Here is a 23,204-nt window from a genome sequence, read left to right as displayed (position 1 = left end):
GTCCGAGATCGCTACGCTCCAAACGCAATGTCTCGACCCCATTCTGAAAATCGATTCCGAACTGAAAACGCTCATAAAAAATTATGTCGACGTACCTTCTTACGACAACGTTCAAAATATACAGTTGAGCGTGGATAAGCTTCAAAATGATTTGGCCAAATTGCAGCAATTTCAATCGAAAAATGAAGATTTGGAAAAATTGAAACTCGAAATCGAAGAACGAACTTCGGCAATCGAAAAGAATTTCTCTGAACTTCAAACCGTCGTGAAGGATATTGATGTAGAACGCTTGCATGTTGTTGTTTCCAAATTACAAGAAGAATTCGCCAGCACGTTGGAAGAAATTAAATCCAAGTTACAGACTTTGGAAGATACCATGACGAACCTACCATCGTCAGACGAACTGCAAGTCATCGGCAAAAGCGTCGCGAACATAAAAATTCAATTGGAGGCTTATCAAGATTTCGAACACATTCAAACCACCATCGCTACGCTTCAGGCATCTCTGGAGTTGATCAACGAAGAAATTAAAAATATTCACGCTGAAGCAAACGCGTTGACGAGCATACAAGACACGTTGAGCACGGTTCAGCAGAAGATCGAATATTTAGAAAATTTGAACGTCGAATCAAACCTTGCTCATTTTCATCACGTACTGGACAACATACAGAATGACTTGGAATCGTTACGGACGAGCGTACCTTCGAGCGAAGATTTGGAAAAATTGAAAACGGCGGTGACGGCACTATCCGATTCGAGCGACATCAAAAGTTCATTGAGCGATCTCGAGAGTAGGGTGGCCAATCTCCCCACCTCAAAAGAATTACACGCTTTGAAAAGGAGCATATCACGTATGCTGAAACGACTAGAAACGGAAACGGCGAACGTGGAACAGATTCGAGACGAACTTGCTTCGCTGGTGTCGACGCTGCCCACTTCGCAGAGCGTCGCCGACCTTCACACGCAGTTTACCGAGATGCGAAGCATCGTGAACGATCTCACCGAGAAAAGTTCGAAATTGAATCAAGTCGAGAACCTTCAGAGTATCGTCGTCAACATCAGAGATCAAGTTGGAGTGTTGGAATCCACGCAGGAATCGACGCTGGCCTCTTTCGGTGCCAAATTACAAGAACTCAACGAAAACTTCAAGCAGTTGAACGTGGAAGTGAAAATCAAGCCGTCATTTTCTACAGTAACGGATACCATCGTCGAACATTTGTTGCCCGTACAAAATACACTGGGACAGCTTCACAGCAACCTTGTTAGCGTCGATACTAAATTCGCTAAACTGCATTCTCTGCAAGCCATCGAAATCAACAGCGTACCCAATCAACAGAGAATCTCCACGTTCGTCGAAGGTAACAAACTGTACATGTTACATCCTTATCATCCGTACTACAAGTTTCTCCTCGATGGCACGATTCAGATAAATGAATTTTCGTACTGGTCTCACGGCAGAAAAGCTAGCGTTCCCACCATGACCTTGATATCGAATCGTGGTGTCCAGAAAGCAGGAAACATTCCTCTGGCACGTTGGAACGAAACGCGCAACATATATGAAATACACGAAGACGAAGATCTTACCGTTTTTGACGTGAGTGCCGGCGATAAGCTGATCGTTCAAAACACGAGCGAAGTGCCACCCTCTTTGAATCCCATCACGCTGGTGCTTCTCTTCAAACGTAATCTCTAAAAATGTCTAGGCAAGCCATCGTCGAAGAATTGCATAAACCTGCACGTCGCAACTACGAACGTTTGGCGGTGGTAACCAAGGGAATCGATGACCTCTGGCAAAGTGACCTCGTGGAGATGAGTAGCGGCAATTTGAAAAATGTGCATAAATTGAACAAGGGCAACAAGTACCTCCTCACCGTCATAGACACGTTTTCGAAATTCGCATGGGCTCTACCTTTGAAAGCCAAAACGGGGACATGCGTCACGGAAGCATTCAAGACAATTTTTCGCGAAAGCGACAGACGGCCTCGGTTTTTGCAAACGGACAGGGGGAAGGAATTTTACAATGCCGTATTCCAAAAGTTTATTCAAAAACATGACATTCGACATTATTCGACCTTCAGTTACATCAAAGCCAGCATCGTGGAAAGATTTAATCGAACCTTGAAAACACACATGTGGAAACGATTCACGCTTCGAGGAAATTACAAATGGGTCGACATACTGCCGGAACTCGTCGACACCTATAATAATACGGTACACAGAACGATAGGCATGAAGCCAGCTGACGTTACGAAATCTGACGAGCAGCGTTTAATTTCTACAGTTTACTGTCCAAAGTACACTCCCACGACTACCAAAAAATCAAAATTCAAAATTGGAGACCAGGTGAGGATCAGCAAATTCAAACGCACCTTCGAGAAGGGATTCACAAAAAATTGGAGCACGGAACTTTTTACGGTGGTTCGAGTTTTACCCGGAAACCGACACACGTATATAATAAAAGATAGTAGCGGCGAGATTTTGAAAGGAAGATTTTACGAAGAGGAACTCTCTAAAACAAAACATCCCGACACGTACCTCATCGAGAAAGTATTGCGTAGGAAAGGCGACAAACTGTTTGTCAAATGGCTGGGACTTCCGGAAAAAAGTTGGATCGACGCGAACGAAGTGATCTTGTGAGTACGTGGAACGTGGTGAAGCGTCTACCGGATTCGGAAAGTCAAACGAAAAAAAAGAACGGTGAGTTGCTTCCCGACAGCATCCGCTGTCTGATCGTAGGTCCTTCAGAGTGTGGGAAAACAACACTGCTCGTGGACAATTTTCTCCTCGCACCGAATTGGTTAGATTGGAAGAACAGGCACCTCTACGTATTTTCGAAAAGTCTCGAACAAGCGAAATACCAGCAACTGATAAAACTGTACGATGGTCTGGACATTGCAACGTTCTCTTCGGAAATAAAACCACTCCACGATTGTCGTGAAAATTCAGTCGTTGTGTTCGACGATGTCATCCTGGAAAATCAAAATGAAATTCGCAATTTTTTCACGCAAGGTCGTCACAAAGGAATAGATTGCTTCTTCCTAGCTCAAACGTTTTCCAAAATTCCAAAACAGTTAGTACGCGACAACGCTAATTTCATATGTTTGTTTCGTCAAGATCACACCAACCTCAAGCACGCGTACGATGACTACGTAGGCGGAGACATGAACTACAATCAATTTTCGGAACGCTGCTGCTCCCACTGTTGGAACAGTGACGATTTCGGATTCGCGACGATCGACATGACGAGAAAACCTAACGAGGGAAAATACAGAAACAAAATCAACGACTTTCTAAACGTTGCAACGTTGTGAGAAACGATGAGTATAAATAACGCTATGACGAAACGAAAAATCGAAGACGAAAATCTCAAGCTTCGCGATTACCTCGCGAAACGCTTCAAAGGTTGGAAATCCGAGAATCGCGGATTCTACGAAGAGAAGAAACGTCAAGATCAACCTGTGATCGACGCCATCGGCGATCTAGGTAAAGAAATTAAAGGTGTCACGGAACAAAATAAAAATTTGATCAACGAACTCGTACCACTTGCAGCTAAAAATTACACCGTACCCACGCCCATTTCGAGCATTCCTTCGACGCCGTTCGAACTAAGAGACGTACCGCCACGACGTCGAGCCATAGGTAGCACGTCGTCGTCTTTGGATAAGATCGAGTTGGGACCTTTGGCACGAGACTACCTGAGCACGGCGAAATTCGACAAGGATGAAGTGTTCGGATTGTATCCGAGCATGGAGAGCAACGAAGGCGGCGGTGTGGTTTGGAAGATTGGAAAATCGAAAGTTACCTTCGAAGGCAACGACATTAAAGTTAATTTAGGCGAGAAGGATAGTTGGAACAGGTATCCGGGTACGGTGGGACTGTGGGAACTCGTTGCCAAAAAGCAGCCGAAAGATTACACCGACGAAGATTACCAGAGTTACAAGGAAATTTTGATCATGACGGATGCCTTATACCAAAACAACGACGCCTCGCAGAATAGGGTCAAATCCAGCAGCGGCGAGAAGTACAGAAATCTCATCAAGCCGATATGGAACCAGGTGAAAACAGGCAGCGGCGTCAAACTCTACAACACCCTGCCCAAAGAATTCGTTTGGGTGGACGACGTGCGCAAGCTCATAGACAGGTTGTTGGTTATTGCAGGAGAGGAGACTGCAGGCAATCGTAATTTCTACAACGAGAAGGTAGGAATTGTGGACATGATCAGCACAAAACTTTCCAACTTCATCGTGAACGACGACAAGGGCATAGGTTACCTCATTAAAATTATCAACACGCTGCCTCCGAGATTCTGGAACATGGCCGAAGGAAAGGGACTCGTGAACGACATCATCAACAAGTTACCTTTCGAGATGCATTTACCCGGCTACCAGTACTGCGGACCAGGTACCAAACTCGAGAAAAGATTGAAGAGAGGAGACAGGGGTGTGAATCCGTTGGACGCCGCATGCAAAGATCACGACATCGCTTACAACACCACTCGCACCGAACTGGATGCACGTCACGAAGCAGACAGAAAGTTAGAGCACGCAGCTTTCGAAAGATTCGTCAGCAGAGACGCTTCGCTGGGAGAAAGAGTTGCAGCACTGGGCACCACCATCGCCATGAACACAAAACAAAAACTTGGGTGGGGTATATAAATAACATACAGTAAAAAAAAAAAAAAAAACACATCATGTCTGGTATAACCGTCTTGCCACACGAACTGTTGTGTAAAATTTTTAAACACGCAGTAAACGGAGATGTTAATAAACTTTTAATCATAGCGAGATCAACGCCGGAATTTCGCATCCCTTGTGAAATGGCTGTTAAGGATTATCTTCGGGAGATCAGTGGCATGAGGTGCGGTGATCTCGACACTCTTCTTTCGGCTGCAGGGGAAAAATTAAACGAGAGGATGGACGAACTGCACGAGGCGAGGCAGGGAAGAAGACAATACACGGATGATTGGCGTAGATCTAAACAAGAGACGGAAGATATTATCACGCACATCATCGTGTTTTCCGAAGCACGAACTTTTTTCCTCTGTCGAAAACTTGATATATAAATAACACACACACTGAAAATTTCTCTTCAATATGACGACTGAAAAAATGAGTGACTTTCAAGCATTAAAACAAATGCTAAATTTGTCAGTAGAGTATGTAAAAATTCAGGAATTAGAAGTGGACAAACCTTACACGATAACTTCCGGTTCAATTGTTTCTACCCAGTATGGTCCCAAGGCGCGTTTGTTGCTCAACGCACAATACAGTCTATTTTTACCAGATCGATACGCTAACATGTTATCCGACGAGAAGCTAGCTATTTTAATCGAGAACAAAACTCAAATCGTGTACAAGGGTACAAAAGAACTTCTTGGTAAGAAAACAAAGCACGTAATAGAATTTGTGTAACAGCTCTGCGCGAAGTATATCCTTGAAAAAAAAAATTACACGGAACAAAAAAATCTCAGAACATTTATATATAAATAACATACCGAAAAAAATTACACAAAACAAAAAAAATCTCAAAACATATATATAAATAACATACCGTGAAGATAACATATAGAGCATCAACATGAAGCCCAAAGGTGTCGTGTACCAGATACCATACTCCAATCTGAAAAATCTAGGTACCCTCGATGGTTTACTCACCAAAAAACAACGCGAGAAGAAACGTTCTTGCTTGATGAAAGGACACGGAATGAAATTACTTCTCAGCACACCTCAATTGAGACGCTTGCAGCGTTCGCGGAAACAGCAAAAAATCGGAGGTTTCATATTCAGCATCCCAGCCATCCTGGCAGCATTGGGGGCTGTTGGAAGTTTGGCCGGCGGAAGTGCCGCCATCGCGAAAACCGTCATCGACTCGAAGAAGAACAAAGCCGAGTTGGAAGAACAGAAACGTCACAACCTGGCTATGGAGAAGAAGGGGAAAGGTATAACCAAAAAACAAAAAAGCAACCTCGATGCTTTGAAGAAATATAAAAAAAAGAAGAAGCCCTGTCCAACTTCGATATTGAATCTCTGATCGAACTGTTGGGAATAAAAAACTTCAGGGGTGTTTTCATGTCCGATTCTCTACCCTCTGCTGTGAAGAAAAAGGAGTATGGCGTGGTCAACCTGGACAGTTACAAAAATCCTGGTACACATTGGATATGCTACCTCAAAATTGACGATAACAATGCATTTGTTTTCGATTCGTTCGGTGGCACACCACCTGCCAGGTTGGTGAAGTATCTCAGTGTTGCCAACCTCTACTACAATGACAAACGCATCCAGGGTTTCACCGATGTTAACTGCGGCCACCTATGCCTTTCTGTTCTCGCATACATGTCTAAAATAAATAACCCGTCGGTGGAACATTTTCAGAAAGCATTGTGGAATCTTAAATACGATGGGCGTGTTCCATCTCACGAGCGAATCTTCAATCTTGAAACTCACGCTGCACGACGACATCGTCTATCCTAAATCCGTGGCTCTGCGTGCATTCTACAGCATGTACCTCATACCTAACGTCACGCAGCACAACAACAAAATTAGCGTCGGAAGCAAACACATTGTCGTCACGCCAGGTCAATACAATCTTTCCACTTTGCAAGCTCAGTTACCCAAAGGCACGTACCTTTCTCAAAATTCGGTCACGCACAGAGTGGAAATCGTATCGGCAACGGAGACCGTGGACCTGGGCACCATAGGAGAACTTCTAGGTTTCGAGAACAACACCAAACTCGAAGCTGGCATCAAGCACACGGCAGTCAATATTCCTAAATTTCTAGCCATCGAAACTCTGAACGTTCACTGCAACGTGGCGAAAGGTATGATCACGAAATCCTCGGACGGGGAGCTGCTGGGAAGTCACAAGCAGACAGGAATCATAGCTACGTTCAAACCCAGTTCCGAATTCATGGAACCGATCATCTACACACCCTCTTCGCCGATCTATTTTCCAGTATGCCGCAACCGCATAGACGACATAGAGTTGGTGGTGACAAACGAGAAAGGAGACGTGGTGGATTTCGCAGGTGCCACTACGACGGCCATCGTGGAGATCAACGTATAATAAATAACACACATAGTGAAAATGGAGCAAATCGAAAGTTACGAATTGCAATCTTTCCCTCCGAACCGTCGCACGTTCGCCAATCTCAACGAAGCAAACAGGGAGATCGAATACGACGTGGACGTAGGCGATGGGTTCGTTCATCCTCACAGAGCGGACCTCTATCTTCAATTCGACGTGGTGAAGAAGGAAAACGGAGATGCGTTTCCGCCCAATGCAAATTTGATACTCGTGGACAACTTCGTGCCTCACCTGTTCTCGCAGGTGGAGGTGAGGAAACACAACACCGTCATAGACAGAATAGATTATCCAGGCATCACGTCGACGGCAGTGGGAACATTGAAATTATCCAAAACAGACGCAGCATACTACCAGGCGGGAGGATTCGAAGCGGGGACCAAAATATCGACTAAAAGTCACACGGTGCTTTTTCCCATGCGTCTGCTGCCGGGATTCTTCTCGGACTACAAGGAGATCATGTGGAAGGGAGGATTGCGCGTCACGTTTCGAAGAGCGGCCAACGACAACGACGCACTGATGCGATACACCAACTTGAACGCCGACGGCACGCCGATAGCCAACACATTACCTGAAGCGGCCAAGTGCGTCATCCGGAGCATGGAATTGAGAATGCCGATCGTAGAATACGAAACAAACTACGCCCTCAAGTACAAAGCGGAGATCTTGAAGAGTCCGCAGGTACCGATTCACTTTCACGGTTACCAGTGCGTGCAGAAGATGGCGTCGGGAAGTCACATGGAATTCGACGTGACGACGCAGTTCAACAACATACAGTTCGACATGCCAGATTTCGTCGTCGTGCTCTTTCAGACCGGGCGCGATAACAACCAGGAAAAAAATTCCAGCATGTTCGACGACTGCAAGATCAAGAATGTTTATCTGAAGAATGGCAGAAACGAAGTGTTCCCGCGCGAGAATTACAACCTCGACATGACCAAAGACGATTACCTCAAACTTTACGAAGCTTACACCTCTTTCAAACGCGTGACCGAGGGAAGCATGGACATGTACTACACGCCCAGCGAATTCAAAACCCGCAGACCCATGTTCGTCATCAATACCACGAAGAGGAAGCAGGTGGTGGTCAACGATCGAACCAACATCAAGGTCGTCTGCGAGTTCCACGACGCGCTGCCCGAGGACACCGTATGCAGCGTTATCCTGATTGCAGAGAAGTCCTTCGTCCACGACGTGAAGAACGAGAGGGTCACAGAGCAGTTTTAACAAGTTTTTTACATTTTTTTCTTGCACAATAAGAAATTTTTGTACTAGCACAATCAGTTTCAATGGCACAATACGAAAATTTCACTAGTTCAGATCAGTTACAAATGTCTATTTCATTAGTTATCAGTTACAATATCTTTTTTGCACTATAGCACGAGAGACAATCAGAAAATTTGCACAAAAAAAATTTGTTGTTGTTTTTTTTTACACGAGAAAATTAACAATAAAATTCTTTTTTATCGTTTCAGATGCTGTCGAAACATCAAAAACACATACACACACACTAGAAAAAAAGCATGCAACTTTATTTGTAACACACACACATACATTATCCATCTTCATCAAAAAAATATTATAATAAACATAATTATTTTTATCTATATCTCACAATAAAACTCTATATCCAAAAATATTACAACATCAAAATAACACTAGAGTCGTTAGTACACGTTGCATGCATTACGGAGGTCCTCTGTAGGGTTTCATGGAAGTTTGGGGGGAAAAAAAAAAACACGTGAAACCCTACAGAGGTGCGACTATCTAGAGTCGCAGCCGTTAGAACCTTTTTGGGTTGGGCACCACGCACCCTGGCGGGGTTAGGGGCCAGGAATCCTAAAAAACAACAATTATTTATTTGTTTGTTTGCGTCACAATACAGGTGCGCGCATATGCATGTGCAGCACATCGTTCCCGCGATAAGATTTTTACAAAAATCCCGATATACATTGACTCCAGAACTTGGAAATAAGGCATATTCGCTCACCACTGTTGCCAGCTTAGTCTCCCTCTTTATCTTACGGCAACATTGACGTCTCTAGTTTTTTTTTAATTGCAGGTAGGTTGCCAACACACTCTAGTTAATAATGCTACATATTATACACGCACACACGCACTGTGTTGCCATCTCTCTTTTACGGCAGTATATATTTGTTGCCGGCTCTATTGCACAGTGTGTGTATGTTACGCCAGTGTATAAATTGGCTAAACCCTTATCAAGTAAGAAAAACTATAGGTAGGTGTTGGCAGCATTGTCGGTTGTTTAACTCTTCCCCCTCTCTCTTTTTTTTGTAAAAAAACCATGGTAGAAATACCAGTAGGTTGGCAACCTTGATTTATGCAATTAATTAAAGCAAGCCTCAAGCCTCAAGCAAGATTGCCAGCTCCTTGCCTTAGGTTAGGTTAGACCAAAATAAAAACCTTGGTAACTTTTCGAGTAAAATATTGGCAACACTGCAAGACAAGCCTCAAGCAGTATTGCCAGCTCCTTGCTTGAGGTTAGGTTAGACCAAGATAAAAACCTTGGTCATTTTTTCGAGTAAGAGGTTGGCAACACTGCGAGCCCCACCGAGCCCCAGCTGGCAACACTGCGAGAAAAGCCTCAAGCAAGATTGCCAGCTCCTCGCGTTAGGTTAGATTAGCCCAAGAAATAAAAACCTTGGTAACTTTTCGAGTAAGAGGTTGGCACTGAGCCCCACCGAGCCCCAGCTGGCAACACTGCGAGAAAAGCCTCAAGCAAGGTTGCCAGCTCCTTGTTTGAGGTTAGGTTAGACCGAAAAAGAAAAACCTTGGTTATTTTTTCGAGTAAGAGGTTGGCAACACTGTGTACCTCACTATACCTCATTTTCGGGCGTGGAATTCTCTTTGCTGTACTACTGACTTAGTTCAGAAAAATGTTGACTACTTTGAAACTAGCGTTTGCATATCACACGTAAGTAATGGTGTTAATACGTTAAGCAACGTTAATTCTGTTCGGACACAAGTATATTAAAACTTTTGGCAGAATGCAGAATGACCTGAAGTTCGCAGAACCGTATGATCTAAATAAAAAATACCTAGGTAATATATGCAATATTTAGTGCGTAACTTGTGCACACTATCCCAGAATTTGTACACACATGGTTTGCCTGCAAATTGTAATTCAAGGTGGTTGTGCTAACTTCACATAGTTTGAAACTGATCAAAACCTGTGTCATTATTTAGTGCATAATTTGTGCTAATTTGTACACGCCCTTCTAAGTGTGCTTTGGTGTGTGTAAATAAACGAAGACAAACACACACACCCACACACAATGTAAGATTCAAGGAAAAGTACACAAACGCTTTTATTAAAAATCTTTAATTAATTTTTATACTAGCTATATCCTGGAGGGTATAATAATATTCAGTACAGCAATGACTGGAATTGAAGTTTCACCTGCCTTCGTGTCGGTGTGGTTATCACAGCGTGCTACGACGCTCCTGGTTCCAGATTGGAATCCCGGAATGGGTATTGATGTTCTTTGCGAGTTTTCCTTCATAAATTTCATCATATCATCATTCTTTCACATCTTCGCGATTATATATAGGTGGCACAAAAGCTTAGTATATTTAACCAAATCAGCGAAATCAGAAATAGAGGATTTGATAAAAATGCACAATATATTAAATTTTATTTCTAGATAGGCCTACATAGTTTACAATTATTAATAAACACAATCGTTGTTCATCTCTCATATATATATATATATATATATAAAAATATTTTGTATGTAAGCAATCAATAAATAAATGGTTTGTATTTGTCGGATATTTTGATTGGTTTATTATTTTGATATCATTTGGATTATTGTGTCAATTCCATGAATACAAGCTTTTCCATAGTATATCTTTGTATCTTTGAGCATTGATATCTCATGTACGGTATTTTATCGTGGAAGATTAGAACGCAGCAGCTTGGAGATGAAATTCTACATCTCCTTATTTTATATTTTCAGTTATTCCAACAAATAAAGCAGTAAAGACTTAACGTTCTAAGTATTTAAAATTCTACTTTGGTTGGACTACGTGTTGTTCCATTTTTACTTTAAAATGTATTTCATGTAATCCAATTACAGGTTCGTATCAACGATTTAAATTTCAATGAACGTGCCTGGTATAAAAGACGTAAATATCATGTATATTTTTACTTTTTCATAAAATCGCCGCCGGGATTTTGAGCGAGAGAGGCAGGGCTTCACACAAGTAGAATGATGAAGCAAATGCCATCGCAGATAGCTGACGATAGATTTTTGGTCCAGCTGTTTGTATTGAATCAAAAATTCCCCTGTGTGTTTTGTTCAGGCAACACACATTCCTGCCCTCAGGAAGCGGTCTTGTTCAAATATTTGCTGAACTGCGGCTCAAGGCTTCACTATGCGCATTCCAGCCAGAAAATTAGAAGCAACTGTTGGAAAAGCAGTGGTTAACCTGGGTTTTAAAATGAATTCAGTAGAAATTCCTTTGTATTTTGTTTACCTAACGTTGCTAGTCTAGTTCCTTAAGCTCATTGTAACGTTGGGCATGAATGATAATTAGATGAAAGGACAAAGTCAAAGTAAAACAAATTTCCAAGCCAAAACTCGAATCTAAACCTCCTCTCAGAACATTCAAAGCACTGAGCTACCTGTACAGAGAATGTAGATGAAGGAATTCTCTATCCTTAATATGCGTACAATATACACGGTGAATCTAAAACAAATTGACAGATTAAGCGCTGTATAATGATTTGTTAAGGAAAAGTGTTTGTTTCATCAGGAAGCATTTAATACCGTTTTGTAGAGAAAGTCTTGAAGTTTACGAATTCCACTTTTTGTTACTTTTAGTGATGTCAGCATCACGTGAGCGTCCTTGACGTCAGTTGAGCAGCTTGAATTTGCAAAATCAAATTCTGTTACTGTCGTACAGGGTAGTTGTAGAACACCGCATGGCCTTGTAGAACAAGGCAGTCCATGTACGATGGGGCCAAGACATTTGAGGAAACTGGTTGTCTGTGCAAGGGGGAAAAGTGTAGTTTGTAGAAAACTAATCTACCGCATTCCCATCTGTCGTGTTACAAAAGGGTCACATGCAGAAGAATTGTAACTTAGTCATGTAAACATCCGTACATACTCTTCCAACCACATAAGTATTTCAGCCACGTTATTAAAACTCCTTTTTCTGTAATACTTTGAAGCTGTCTATTTATTTTAGGCTCACCCTGTATATTCGTACAATTGGCAAGTTCTATCATTTTGAGCTAAAAGGGATGGATAAAGGGCTGTAGTGGTATGATGATTATATAATTTTTTGAACTTGCCTCATTTAAACAAAGTACTTGATTTATAATATTTTCAATTGCTTACATTAACATATCGTGGAATATGAAGAAAACCTAACAATAAATTACAAATTTACATTTTTCAGCTCGAGGTTACTACTCACGTGTTAACTTCTTGTCTACTAGTATTTTGCAAGGGTTTCTAATTTGAATGTCTTGAGAGTCCGATCACAATTTCTGTATTAAGACTACCGACCTCCGTGGCGGAGTGGTTACCATAACACGCTACAACGCTATGGGTTCCGAGTTCGAATCCCAGCATTGGGATGGCTGTTCTTTGTGAGTGTCTCTTCATGAATTCCTTCACTTAACTTCGCCTTATCTAAAACAACAAGAAAAGCGAAGTAAAATAAACCAAAGCAAGCAAATCAATTTAATTAGACCGGACGAATGAAGTGTTCAACCTTCAATCTAGCCATCCAGATGTCGAGTCCCGACTAGTATAGCTAACTTCATCAATAGCATCTCATCCTCACAGTAGCGATCAGCATAAATTAGCAGAAAAGTGATGTAGAATAACAGGAATACAAGTACAAGTAAAGACGATCGTGGTACAGTTGTCAACAAGTAGTGTGTTTTGTGATAGGATGAGGACAAATATCATACAAATGAAGAGCTCATATGATTAAACAGATTGATTTGGCTATACTTAAAACAATGTCAAGATGTCTATATGAATCAATCGGCCAAGTGTGCACACAGTTGAATCTAAAGAATCTTGAGCCCTACTGTACAAATGAAGAATCACACAGTGTACAAATGAAGAGCTCATATGATTAAACAGCCTGATTTGGCTATACTTAAAACAATGTCAAGATGTCTATATGAATCAATCGGCCAAGTGTGGACACAGTTGAATCTAAAGAATCTTGAGCCCTAGTGTACAAATGAAGAAGCCTCAACAGACAGATTTGGCCATGTGTGCAAAGGCTGAATCTGTCAGTCTGTTGTCTGTAAGCCTGCTAAAGATATAGTATTCTTGATATTGTTATGGCTACACTTAAAACTAAGCCAAAAATGCTCATAAGAGCTTTTGCTTACACAGTAGTATAATGTAATATATGCTTAAATACTTGTTACCTGGAATATGCTCAATATTTTAATTGGACACCAGCCTCAACTTGCATATCTAGTACTAAGACAATGCATTTTGCAGAAGCCTTCTAGAATTGCTCTGTGACTCTCTCGTTTCTTACATAATAAACATATGATTTTTCACCTATAAGAATAACACTACATATGGTGTCATCAGGGAGTGTATCATGGAATTCACATATAATTTTAATGTTTGTCCTGTCATTAACCACAACTTGTTTCCTTTTTGAAGTGTTGATGACAAACATGGGTCTCTGTGCTTTGAATTCATGTGGTGTGTAATACATGTCTGTATTGTCAGTGGTGACCCTTTTGTATGCTGTAAATGCTTCATATAATTTAAGAAAATCATCCTTGGACATGTTTAAATTATAATTTTCTCTAGGGAACACCTCATTTCTGCCATTTTTAAGATATATGTTTTGGATGTTGCAGTTATCAAATTTACTTGAATTTTTTTCCTGATTATTGTGTCTTCCAGTTTGAAACAGTACCACCACAAAATCTGGCATGTCATATTGTATACTGGAGAATGAGTTTGTAGCATCAAATTCATAATAGCTACCAGTGGCAGGCTTCTGCACACATTGATATGTATAAAATTGTAAAGGCACCTGTGGATTTTTTAGGATATCTGCTTTGTATTTAAGAGCATAACTGGCCTCATATTCAACTACTGGCATTCTTAGCTCCATAGTCAGAATAAGGCACTTGCCCTCATCAGGTAGGGTATTAGGCAGAGCTTCCCCTGTAGAGTTTAATGAACTGTACCTCATCAAAGCATTATTATCATTGGCAGCTCTTCTAAATGTGATTCTTAAACCACCCTTCCACATAATATCTTTGTAATCTGAGAAGAATCCTGGCAACAGGCGCATAGGAAACAGCACTCTGTGGCTCTTAGATATTATTTTATCACCAGCCTCAAATCCACCTATTTTGTAGTAAGAAGCCTCGGTTTTGGATAATTTTAGTGTGGCCAAAGCTGTGGAGGTAATACCGGGATAATCCACTCTGTTTATAACAACACCATGTTTTCTGATCTCAATTTCAGAGAACAGATGTGGCACAAAATTGTCTACCAATCTTATATTTGAATTTGCCGGATAATCTGTACCATCGAGCTTTACAACATCAAACTTGATATATAAATCTGCTCTGTGGGGGTGTATAAAACCATCCCCTACATCAAGATCAACCTCAATCTCTGTGTTGGGTTGATTTAAATTTGCAAATGTCCTCCTGTTTGGGGGGAATGATTGTAGCTCATAACTCTCAATATTTTCCATTTTTTTTGTATGTATTTTTATTTAAATATTAATTTCTATGATTGCAGTTGTTTTGGCTCCAGCAAAATCAACTAATTCTTCTTTTTCATAAGTGACCATCAACTCAATGTAATCTATTCTATTATGGCACACAGGAAAATATAATGTTGGTGATGGAGTGTAGATTATCGGCTCCATGAATTCATAGTTAGGATTGAATGTTGCAATGATGCCAGTTTGTTTGTGAGTGCCTATGCCATCTGATTTGGTGATCATACCCTCGGCCACATTACAGTGAATATTTAGAGTCTCTATGGCTAAGAATTTAGGTATATTAATAGCAGTGTGTTTGATAGCTGGTTCAAGTTTTGTGTTGTTCTGGAAGCCTAACAGCTCTCCTATAGTACCCAGATCCACTGTTTCTGTAGCAGACACAATCTCTACTCTGTGAGTGACAGAATTTTGAGTTAACACTATACCTCTGGGTAACTGAGCATTTAGAGTAGATAGATTATATTGCCCTGGAGTGATAACAATTTTTTGATCACCAACTGCAATTGTGTTGTTGTGGTGTGTAATATTAGGGATTAAGTACATGCCATAAAATGCTCTGAGAGCTATTGTTTTGGGATACACTATATCATCATGTAATTTGAGTTTCAATATTGAATTTTGGCTGGTGAGATGGAATACCCCCATGATGTTTCAGATACCACAGGGCTTTTTGAAAATTTTCAATTGATGGTTTATTTATTTGAGACATATATCTAAGAACAGATAAACACAAATGTCCACAATTAACATCTTTGAAATTTTGAACACGGGCATTATTGTAATAAAGATTAGTTGATTTTAGATATTTTACTAAATTTTCAGGTGGAACACCTCCAAATGAATCAAACACAAATGCCTCATCTTTTAAATATTTAAGATAACAAATCCAGTGAGTGCCCTGATTTTTGTACTTATCCAAATTAACTATGCCACACTCTTTGTTGAGTGGTTGTTCTGGTAAAGAATCAGACATGTACACACCTCTCAAATTTTTGATGCCCAGTGGCTTGATTAAAGCTTCAATATCTTGGTTTGTAAGCGGCTCTTGTTTTTTTAAACTTATTCATGGCTCTCTTAACACCTTTGCCTTGTTTTTCCATAGCCAGATTATGGCGCTTCAATTCATCTAATTCTGCCTTATTCTTCTTGGCATCTATTACTGTTTTTGCTATAGCAGCTGATCCCCCAGCCAAGCTCTACAGCCCCCAAAGCTGCTAAGATGGCCGGGATAGTAAATATGAAGCCACCTGTATGCAATTTTTTTCTAGATTGCTGTAATTTTTTTAATTGAGGGGTACTAAGTAAAAATTTCATACCATGGCCCTTGGAAAGACAAGAGCTTTTTTTCTTGCGCTGCTTTTTGGTTAGAAGGCTATCAATAGTTTTAAGAGATTTAAGACCTGCATAAGGTATCTGATACATAACACCCTTGGCCTTCATCCTAGGTTTATTATATACATATTCTGGGATTACATAGCTTAATTAAGTGGCTTAAATTTATTTAATTTATCACAGCCCCCACCCCAGTTTTTGTTTAGTGTTCATAGCTATGGTGGTCCCCAATGCTGCTATTCTCTCACTTAAAGAAGCATCTTTGATTACAAATCTACCAAATGCAGCCTCTTCTAATTTCTTGTCTGCAACATGTCGCCTATCAAGATCAGAATGTGTGTTGTATGCTATGTCATGGTCTCTACAAGCAGCATCTAGAGGATTAACACCAGGGTCACCTCTGTTTAATCTATGGTCCAATTTTGTACCGGGACAACAATACTGATAGCCTGGAATGTGTAGTTCAAATGGCAGCTTGTTTATGATGTCATTAACCAGCCCCCGACCATCAGAGATATTCCAAAATTTAGGTGGTAGAGTATTAATAATTTCTATAAGATATCCAATGCCCTTAGTGTCATTCACTATAAAATTAGACAATTTGGTGCTTATCATGTCCATAATTCCAACCTTTTCATTGTAAAAATTGTGGTTGCCAGCATTTTCCTCCCCAGCTATGACCAGCAACCTATCTACAAGTTTCCTGACATCATCAACCCACACAAATTCTTTAGGCAGGGTGTAGTATTGTTTGATTCCACTACCTGTCTTTATCTGTGACCATATGGGCTTGATTAAGTTGTTGTATTTTGCTCCACTGCTAGACTTGTCTCCTTTTTGTGTGGGATCATTGTTCTGGTATAGAGCATCTGATTTTATTAATATTTCCTTGTAGTGCTCATAATCTTGATCTGTATAGCTGCCAGGCCTTTTCCTAGTCATCAGTTCCCACAATCCAGGTGTGCCAGGATACTTAACAAAACCACCTCTTTCTCCAAGATGAGATTCTGAATATACTATCAGATCATCTCCCATAAATGTTACTCTGAAATTGTCAACTCTATGTATGATGCTACCATCACGCTCTGTGTCAGCATATAAGCCAAAGACCTCATCTTTGTTGTCTTTAGGTGTGCTTAAATATTTTTGAGCAAGAAGACCCAAATCAATAGGATCCTGAGTAGCTTCAATTCTTCGAGGAGCAACAGGACTAGGTGTATGAATACTAGAAAGTGGGGTTATTCAATAATCTAATATGTTCCTAGCAGCTACAGGTACAAGCTCTGTGATCAAATTTTGATTTTGCTCTGTAACAGTTTTGATATTTTTACCTAATTCACTAATAGCATCAATAATAGGCTGTTCTGTTTGCTTGTGTTGTTCATAGATTCCTCGGTTCTCTGATTTCCATCCCTTAAATCTTTTTACAAGATAATATCTTAATTTAAGATCATCAATGATTGGCCTTTTCATGATTATTTATATATGTTTCAATGTCTAGAAAATTGTTGATTTTATTTCTGTATTTACCACTATTGGGTTTCCTTGTCATATCAATTGTGACAAACCCATAGATGTTCCGGTTCCAGCACCTACTGCAAAACTTGGAAAAATCATTGTAGCTCAAGTCCCCACCTACATATTCATCATGTATGTGTTTGAGGTTGGTATGATCTTGATGAAACACACATATAAAATTGCTGCTTCGGTATTTTTGAAAAAGTTTGTGCCAGGTAGAAGCAATCTATGTTTTTGTGTCGGCCCTGTGTAAAAAATTTCTAACCTTGTTTTGATTATCCAGTATAATGTCATCAAACACAACAACAGAGTTATCAAGACATTCATGGAGTGGCTTAACATCTGATTCAAAAGTGGCTATATCCAGTCCATCATATAGCTTCATCAGCTGCTGATATTTTAATTGTTCCAAGCTCTTAGAGAAAACATACAAGTGCCTGTTTCTCCAGTCTAACCAGTTGGGTGCCAATAAAAAATTATCAATCATTAGTGTAGTTTTACCACAAGCCGATGGCCCAACAATAAGACATCTAATATTATCAGGCAGCAGCTTGCCATTTCTCTTAATCTGCTGTTCAGGATCTGGCAGTCTCTTTATAACATCCCAGGTGTTCATAGTATCACCTTGTCTGCCTCGATCCAGCTGTGTTCTGGGAGTCCTAGCCATTTGACAAGTATCTTGTTGCCTTTTCTGCGGATGATTTTTTCTATGAGATATGTGTCAGGCTGCTTAGTTTTGCTGAGTTCTTCTTCATAAAACCTGCCTTTGAGAATTTCTCCTCATTGGTCTTTGATTATATATGTGTATCGAGTCACAGGTATAACTTGAACCACTGTAAATAATTCAGTGCTCCAGTTTCTGGTAAAGCCTCTTTTGAATAAGTGCTTATATTTGCTGATTCTTACTTGATCACCTACCTTGTATTTGGCTTTTCTTGTTGTTGGCTGGTATCTAGGTTAATAAACAGTACTGATCAATTTTTGCTCATGAGATGAAGTTACCTCATAGGGTTTCATGTTGATTGTGGAATGGACCGAGTTGTTATATCTATCTAAAAGTTCTGGTAGGATTGTGTAGCCATTTATAATTACCTTGAAGGGTAAATTGTTTATACATATGATTTTTTAGGGTTTTGTTGAATCTTTCAACAATAGATGCCTTGAGATCACTGTAACTCGAGTAATGTTGTATTGACTGGCTTTTAATAAATTGTTGGAACACAGAATTATAGAATTCTTTGCCATTATCTGTTTGCAAATAGCGCGGTGATCTTCCACTCTGATTGATGATTGTCCTGAAGGCTTCTGTAACACATTTTCCAGTCTTGGATTTGAGTGGCACAGCCCAGGCAAATTTTGAAAATGTATCTATGACAGTGAGTAGATACTTGTAGCCCTTGTTGATCTTGTCTAAGTTTTTCAGCTGTCCACTTGCCATCTCAACCAAGTCACACTGCCATAAATCATCTATGCCTTTTGTAACCACTGGCAGTCTCTTATAATTATGTCTGGCTTGTCTGTGTAATTCATCAACAATAATTTGTCTAGACATAGTATGTAAACAAGAATATTGCAACTATGGGATGTTCAGCAGCTGATACTACAGGATTTTCTAAATACAGTTTGTCTCCTATTTGTATATTAAATTCCAGAGAACCATCATCTTCAGCATAAGATGTCTCTAATGTATTGGGATCTGTAAAATCCTCTAACTCTACACTGGTTATTTTTGGTTTGTTGTCAGCATTTGTTATTGATAAGGTAGGGTAGTGGTGTGCCTGTGGTTGTAGGCAATATTTGATCTTGATTGGTCTAAGTGTGCCCCCAACAAAAAACTGGTAATAAAATTGTGCAGGGGACAGCATATATATTTTGCCACCTGGTGTAAATGGTGAATCATATTCTTTGTTGGGGATACTGTACAATTCAAGAATTACTGTATGTTTAGGATTCTCGATTAGGCCAGTTATTTCTTTTTCTGCTGTAAGCAATCTACTTGTTACAGATTCAAGGTGCTCATTGATAGTCCTAACAACATCATCATGGCCTGGCTTGATTTTTATGTCCACAACAAGTTTTTTGTATTTTTGGACAATCTCTTGAACCTGGGTGGCAAAAACAGACAAATCATTTGCTTGGTTGGATTCCATGGTCCCTAGCTGTTGCTTGATGTTGGCTACAATTTGCTGTAGATTTTCAACAACTGCCAATTTTGAATTTTGAGCTGTAAGATCATGGACCTGTCTTCTGATATCCTCAAACAGAGCATGCAGTTCATTAATATGTTGATTAGTTGGTAGAGTGGCCACTGTCTGAGTAAGTTGTTTGATCTCTGTCTGGATATTCTTGATATCTTCTGATTTCAATATGCGATTCACAGCTCTCTTAATATTTTTAAGTTCCTGTGATGTAGGCAGATACAGTATTTTGCAAAGATTCAAGTGCCAATTTCACATTATTTAATTCAGAAGCATCAGCCACACTTTGCAAAGCATCTTGGAGCAGGGCTATGTCTGCCTGAGTAGGTGTTGATTGTTGTAAAATTTCAATTTTGTTTGGATATCATCGATCAAGTGATGAAAATGAGATAGCTCAGATTCAGTGTTGAGGTTTTCAAGTTTTGTGATCTGTTGGTGGACACAGGCGAGATTCTAGAGATTCTTGTACATTTGTCAGATCACTTTGCACTGCAGCTATTGTACCTTCAAGATGGGTTATGGTACTCTGAATTTTTCCAAAATCTTCATATGTTTCAAGTTGCAGCTTGATGTTGGCAACACTACGAGTGATAGCACTCAAAGCATCAGAAGATGGCAAGTTGATCATAAAATTTTCAAGTGTCTCAATTTTTTCTTTAACCTCAGCTATGGCATTGTTCAGAGGGTCCAGATTAGGTATCTGTAGTGATTAAATCTGTTCCTTTAGAGTGGAAATCACTAGATCAAAATCTTCTTGTGACTTAATGCTTTTGACAATTGTTTGGAGCTGTGTCTGGACATTATTTATCTGCTCTTCCAATTGTTGTTTCAATTGCTTAGAGTTGGTAGCCTGAGTCTTAAATTTGGCTTGAAGAGCTGCCACAGCTTCCTCTAAATTTTGAAAATTATCTAATCTTGCCAAGTCAGTATATTTTTGAAGCAGCAATTTGAGTTCTGAGTCAATTTTAAGAAGAGGGTCCATGCATTGTGATTGTAAATTTGTAATTTCTAGTTGAAGACTGGCATTGAGTGTGGTTTGTAAAGCTTGTAAATCACTTCTTAATTTTTTGACTCTGACATCAAGTTTCAGAATCTCATCACAGTGATCTTCATGCCTTGTATGGCCAAATATATCATTAGGCATTTTGTTTTAGTGGTTATTTATTATTGAATATCTAATTCTTAATTCTATAAAAAAAGGTATAAGCTTGTCATAGGATCCTGGGACCTCAATATATAAGCAGTCACCAGCAGAAACAGTATATACAGTGCCAGAAATCATGTTTGAGTGCTTAATTCTATAAATATTTCTCCCTATTGAAACCTTGACATCACCCTCGGGGGTTGTAATAAATTGTAATTGACCACCTACAGGTAACTGGTAGTGATTTAAATTATTGTTAAATATGTACAATGTTTTACCTGTTTCATCATCAACATCTGTAAGTATGCTGTTCAGATGAATAATTAACAAACCACTTAATTTAAATATCATAGATTGTATATCAGAAGAGGGTGCTGGTGTTGGCAGGTCCATAATAGCCTGTTTTTTTTAATCCAAATAAGTTCATAGGCATGTTTATTTATTTCAAATCATGCTCTGTAATTGGGCATTGATTGCCACTTTTCAAATCACAATGACCCCATGGTAGAGTATGTATGCCACATGATAAAATGCATCTCTTATCATCATGTGGGTCCAGAGCCACTTTTCTTACAACATTTGTAGTCAACAAGTGATCCTCACTCTGAATTCTGTATTCTGATGTTTTGATTGTGCTACATGATTTGAGGCAATTTTTGTAATCTTCAAATTGGAGCTCTTTGTCTACAGCTACTCTGCCAATGCCCTTGGCTTTTTTGTCAACAACACCACTACATGTTTCAAAACTGTACATCTTGGCCCTTAACCCAGCAAATGCCACAATCACATCACCAAGTGTCTCATCTTTTAACTTGCCAGGCACCTTTTTGTTGTGGGGTTGAATCTTTGTATGTTCACTGGTATCAAAATATTCAAGCAATTCAGGCTGTGACATATCTTGATAGACATCTTCTGTCCGAATATCAAGAATAAAGCTATCTGTATCCATGTACATCAGTTTTACACGATCATTATAAAAAGGTTTCAACACATCATAATAAAATTTTAACATTTGGCCAATTCCAATATCACAGCCCCTACATAAATAGGCTTATCAAATTTAATCTTTGCTTTTTTCATGTTGAAAAGTGCCATATTTTCATCATAAATTCTTCTATAATTGAAATTAGGCTTTGCTATCAATTTTTTGCTCAGGCTGGGGTCAGTAATTAATTTAACATCAGTATGTTTTCTGACATTTTCTATAGTTTTGCATTACACTGAATTTACCATCAATTTAAACAAAGTTTTATCAAACTGACTTATTGCAGATGTTCGAAGCTCTGTGTTTGTATCAGTATTTGGCTTCAACCATCTTGAGTGCCTGAACCTTAAGACTTTGCCAACTTTGGTCACTTGAACACCATGATGCATCAGGAACTGGAGGTTTTTGTAATATATGACATAATCCTGTTTTGGCTGTAGAGTCATCATTAGCTTCTTCTGTTTAGAGCCAGGTGACCTCAGGAATTGGGGGCAGATCAGACAATTTGTTGTGTAAATCATCAGGAATTGTCAGATCAACCTCTAAGAACAGGCCATAGTCACTGTCATCAAAATCCTGAAGATCTTCAATATTGAAATCTTCAACCCACTCAAGCCCTGTATGACGAACTGTCATAAGGTATTCTGGTAACTTGAGTTTCGGGTGTGTGTAGAGTAGCCCAACTCACGTCCTAAGACGATGAACTCGTCTAGTGCAGAGAATTCACGACAGGTGGAATGCCAATGCAGTATAAAAACTTTGTTGCTTTCGTAGATACGCGAGGAGTCGCTAGATGGCTCTGACCGTTGTGCGTGTTGAAATTGTAAATTCCTTTGTTTGATATCCAACTTGCTCGTGGTTTGCGTATGCACTGGGACATTTTGATGTGTCGGCCACTGCACGCATGGACAATTCGCAGTAATGGCAAAAAATAATAAAATTTACAGCGTTTTGGTCTAGATGCCATTGTTTAATTAACAGCAAAAAGTTTATCTTAATAAGCATTACAAAATGTTTTTTAACGCATACACATATTTGTTAGCGTGTGGTTTCTAAATCATGTAAATTGTTGATTGGTAAAGACAATTGTGCTCTGCGAAAAAGGATGGTGGTTATCGATAGGGGTGCGTGGTGATCGAAAAAGAACTTCCGGTAAAGAAAAATGGAGTGAAGAAAGATATGTCACGAC

This window comes from Lepisma saccharinum, chromosome 24, assembly GCF_977018435.1.
Source record: "Lepisma saccharinum chromosome 24, izLepSacc3.1, whole genome shotgun sequence".
Classification (NCBI taxonomy): domain Eukaryota; kingdom Metazoa; phylum Arthropoda; class Insecta; order Zygentoma; family Lepismatidae; genus Lepisma; species Lepisma saccharinum.
The sequence above is the reverse complement of the archived record's forward strand: the minus strand, read 5'-3'. Positions refer to the sequence as shown.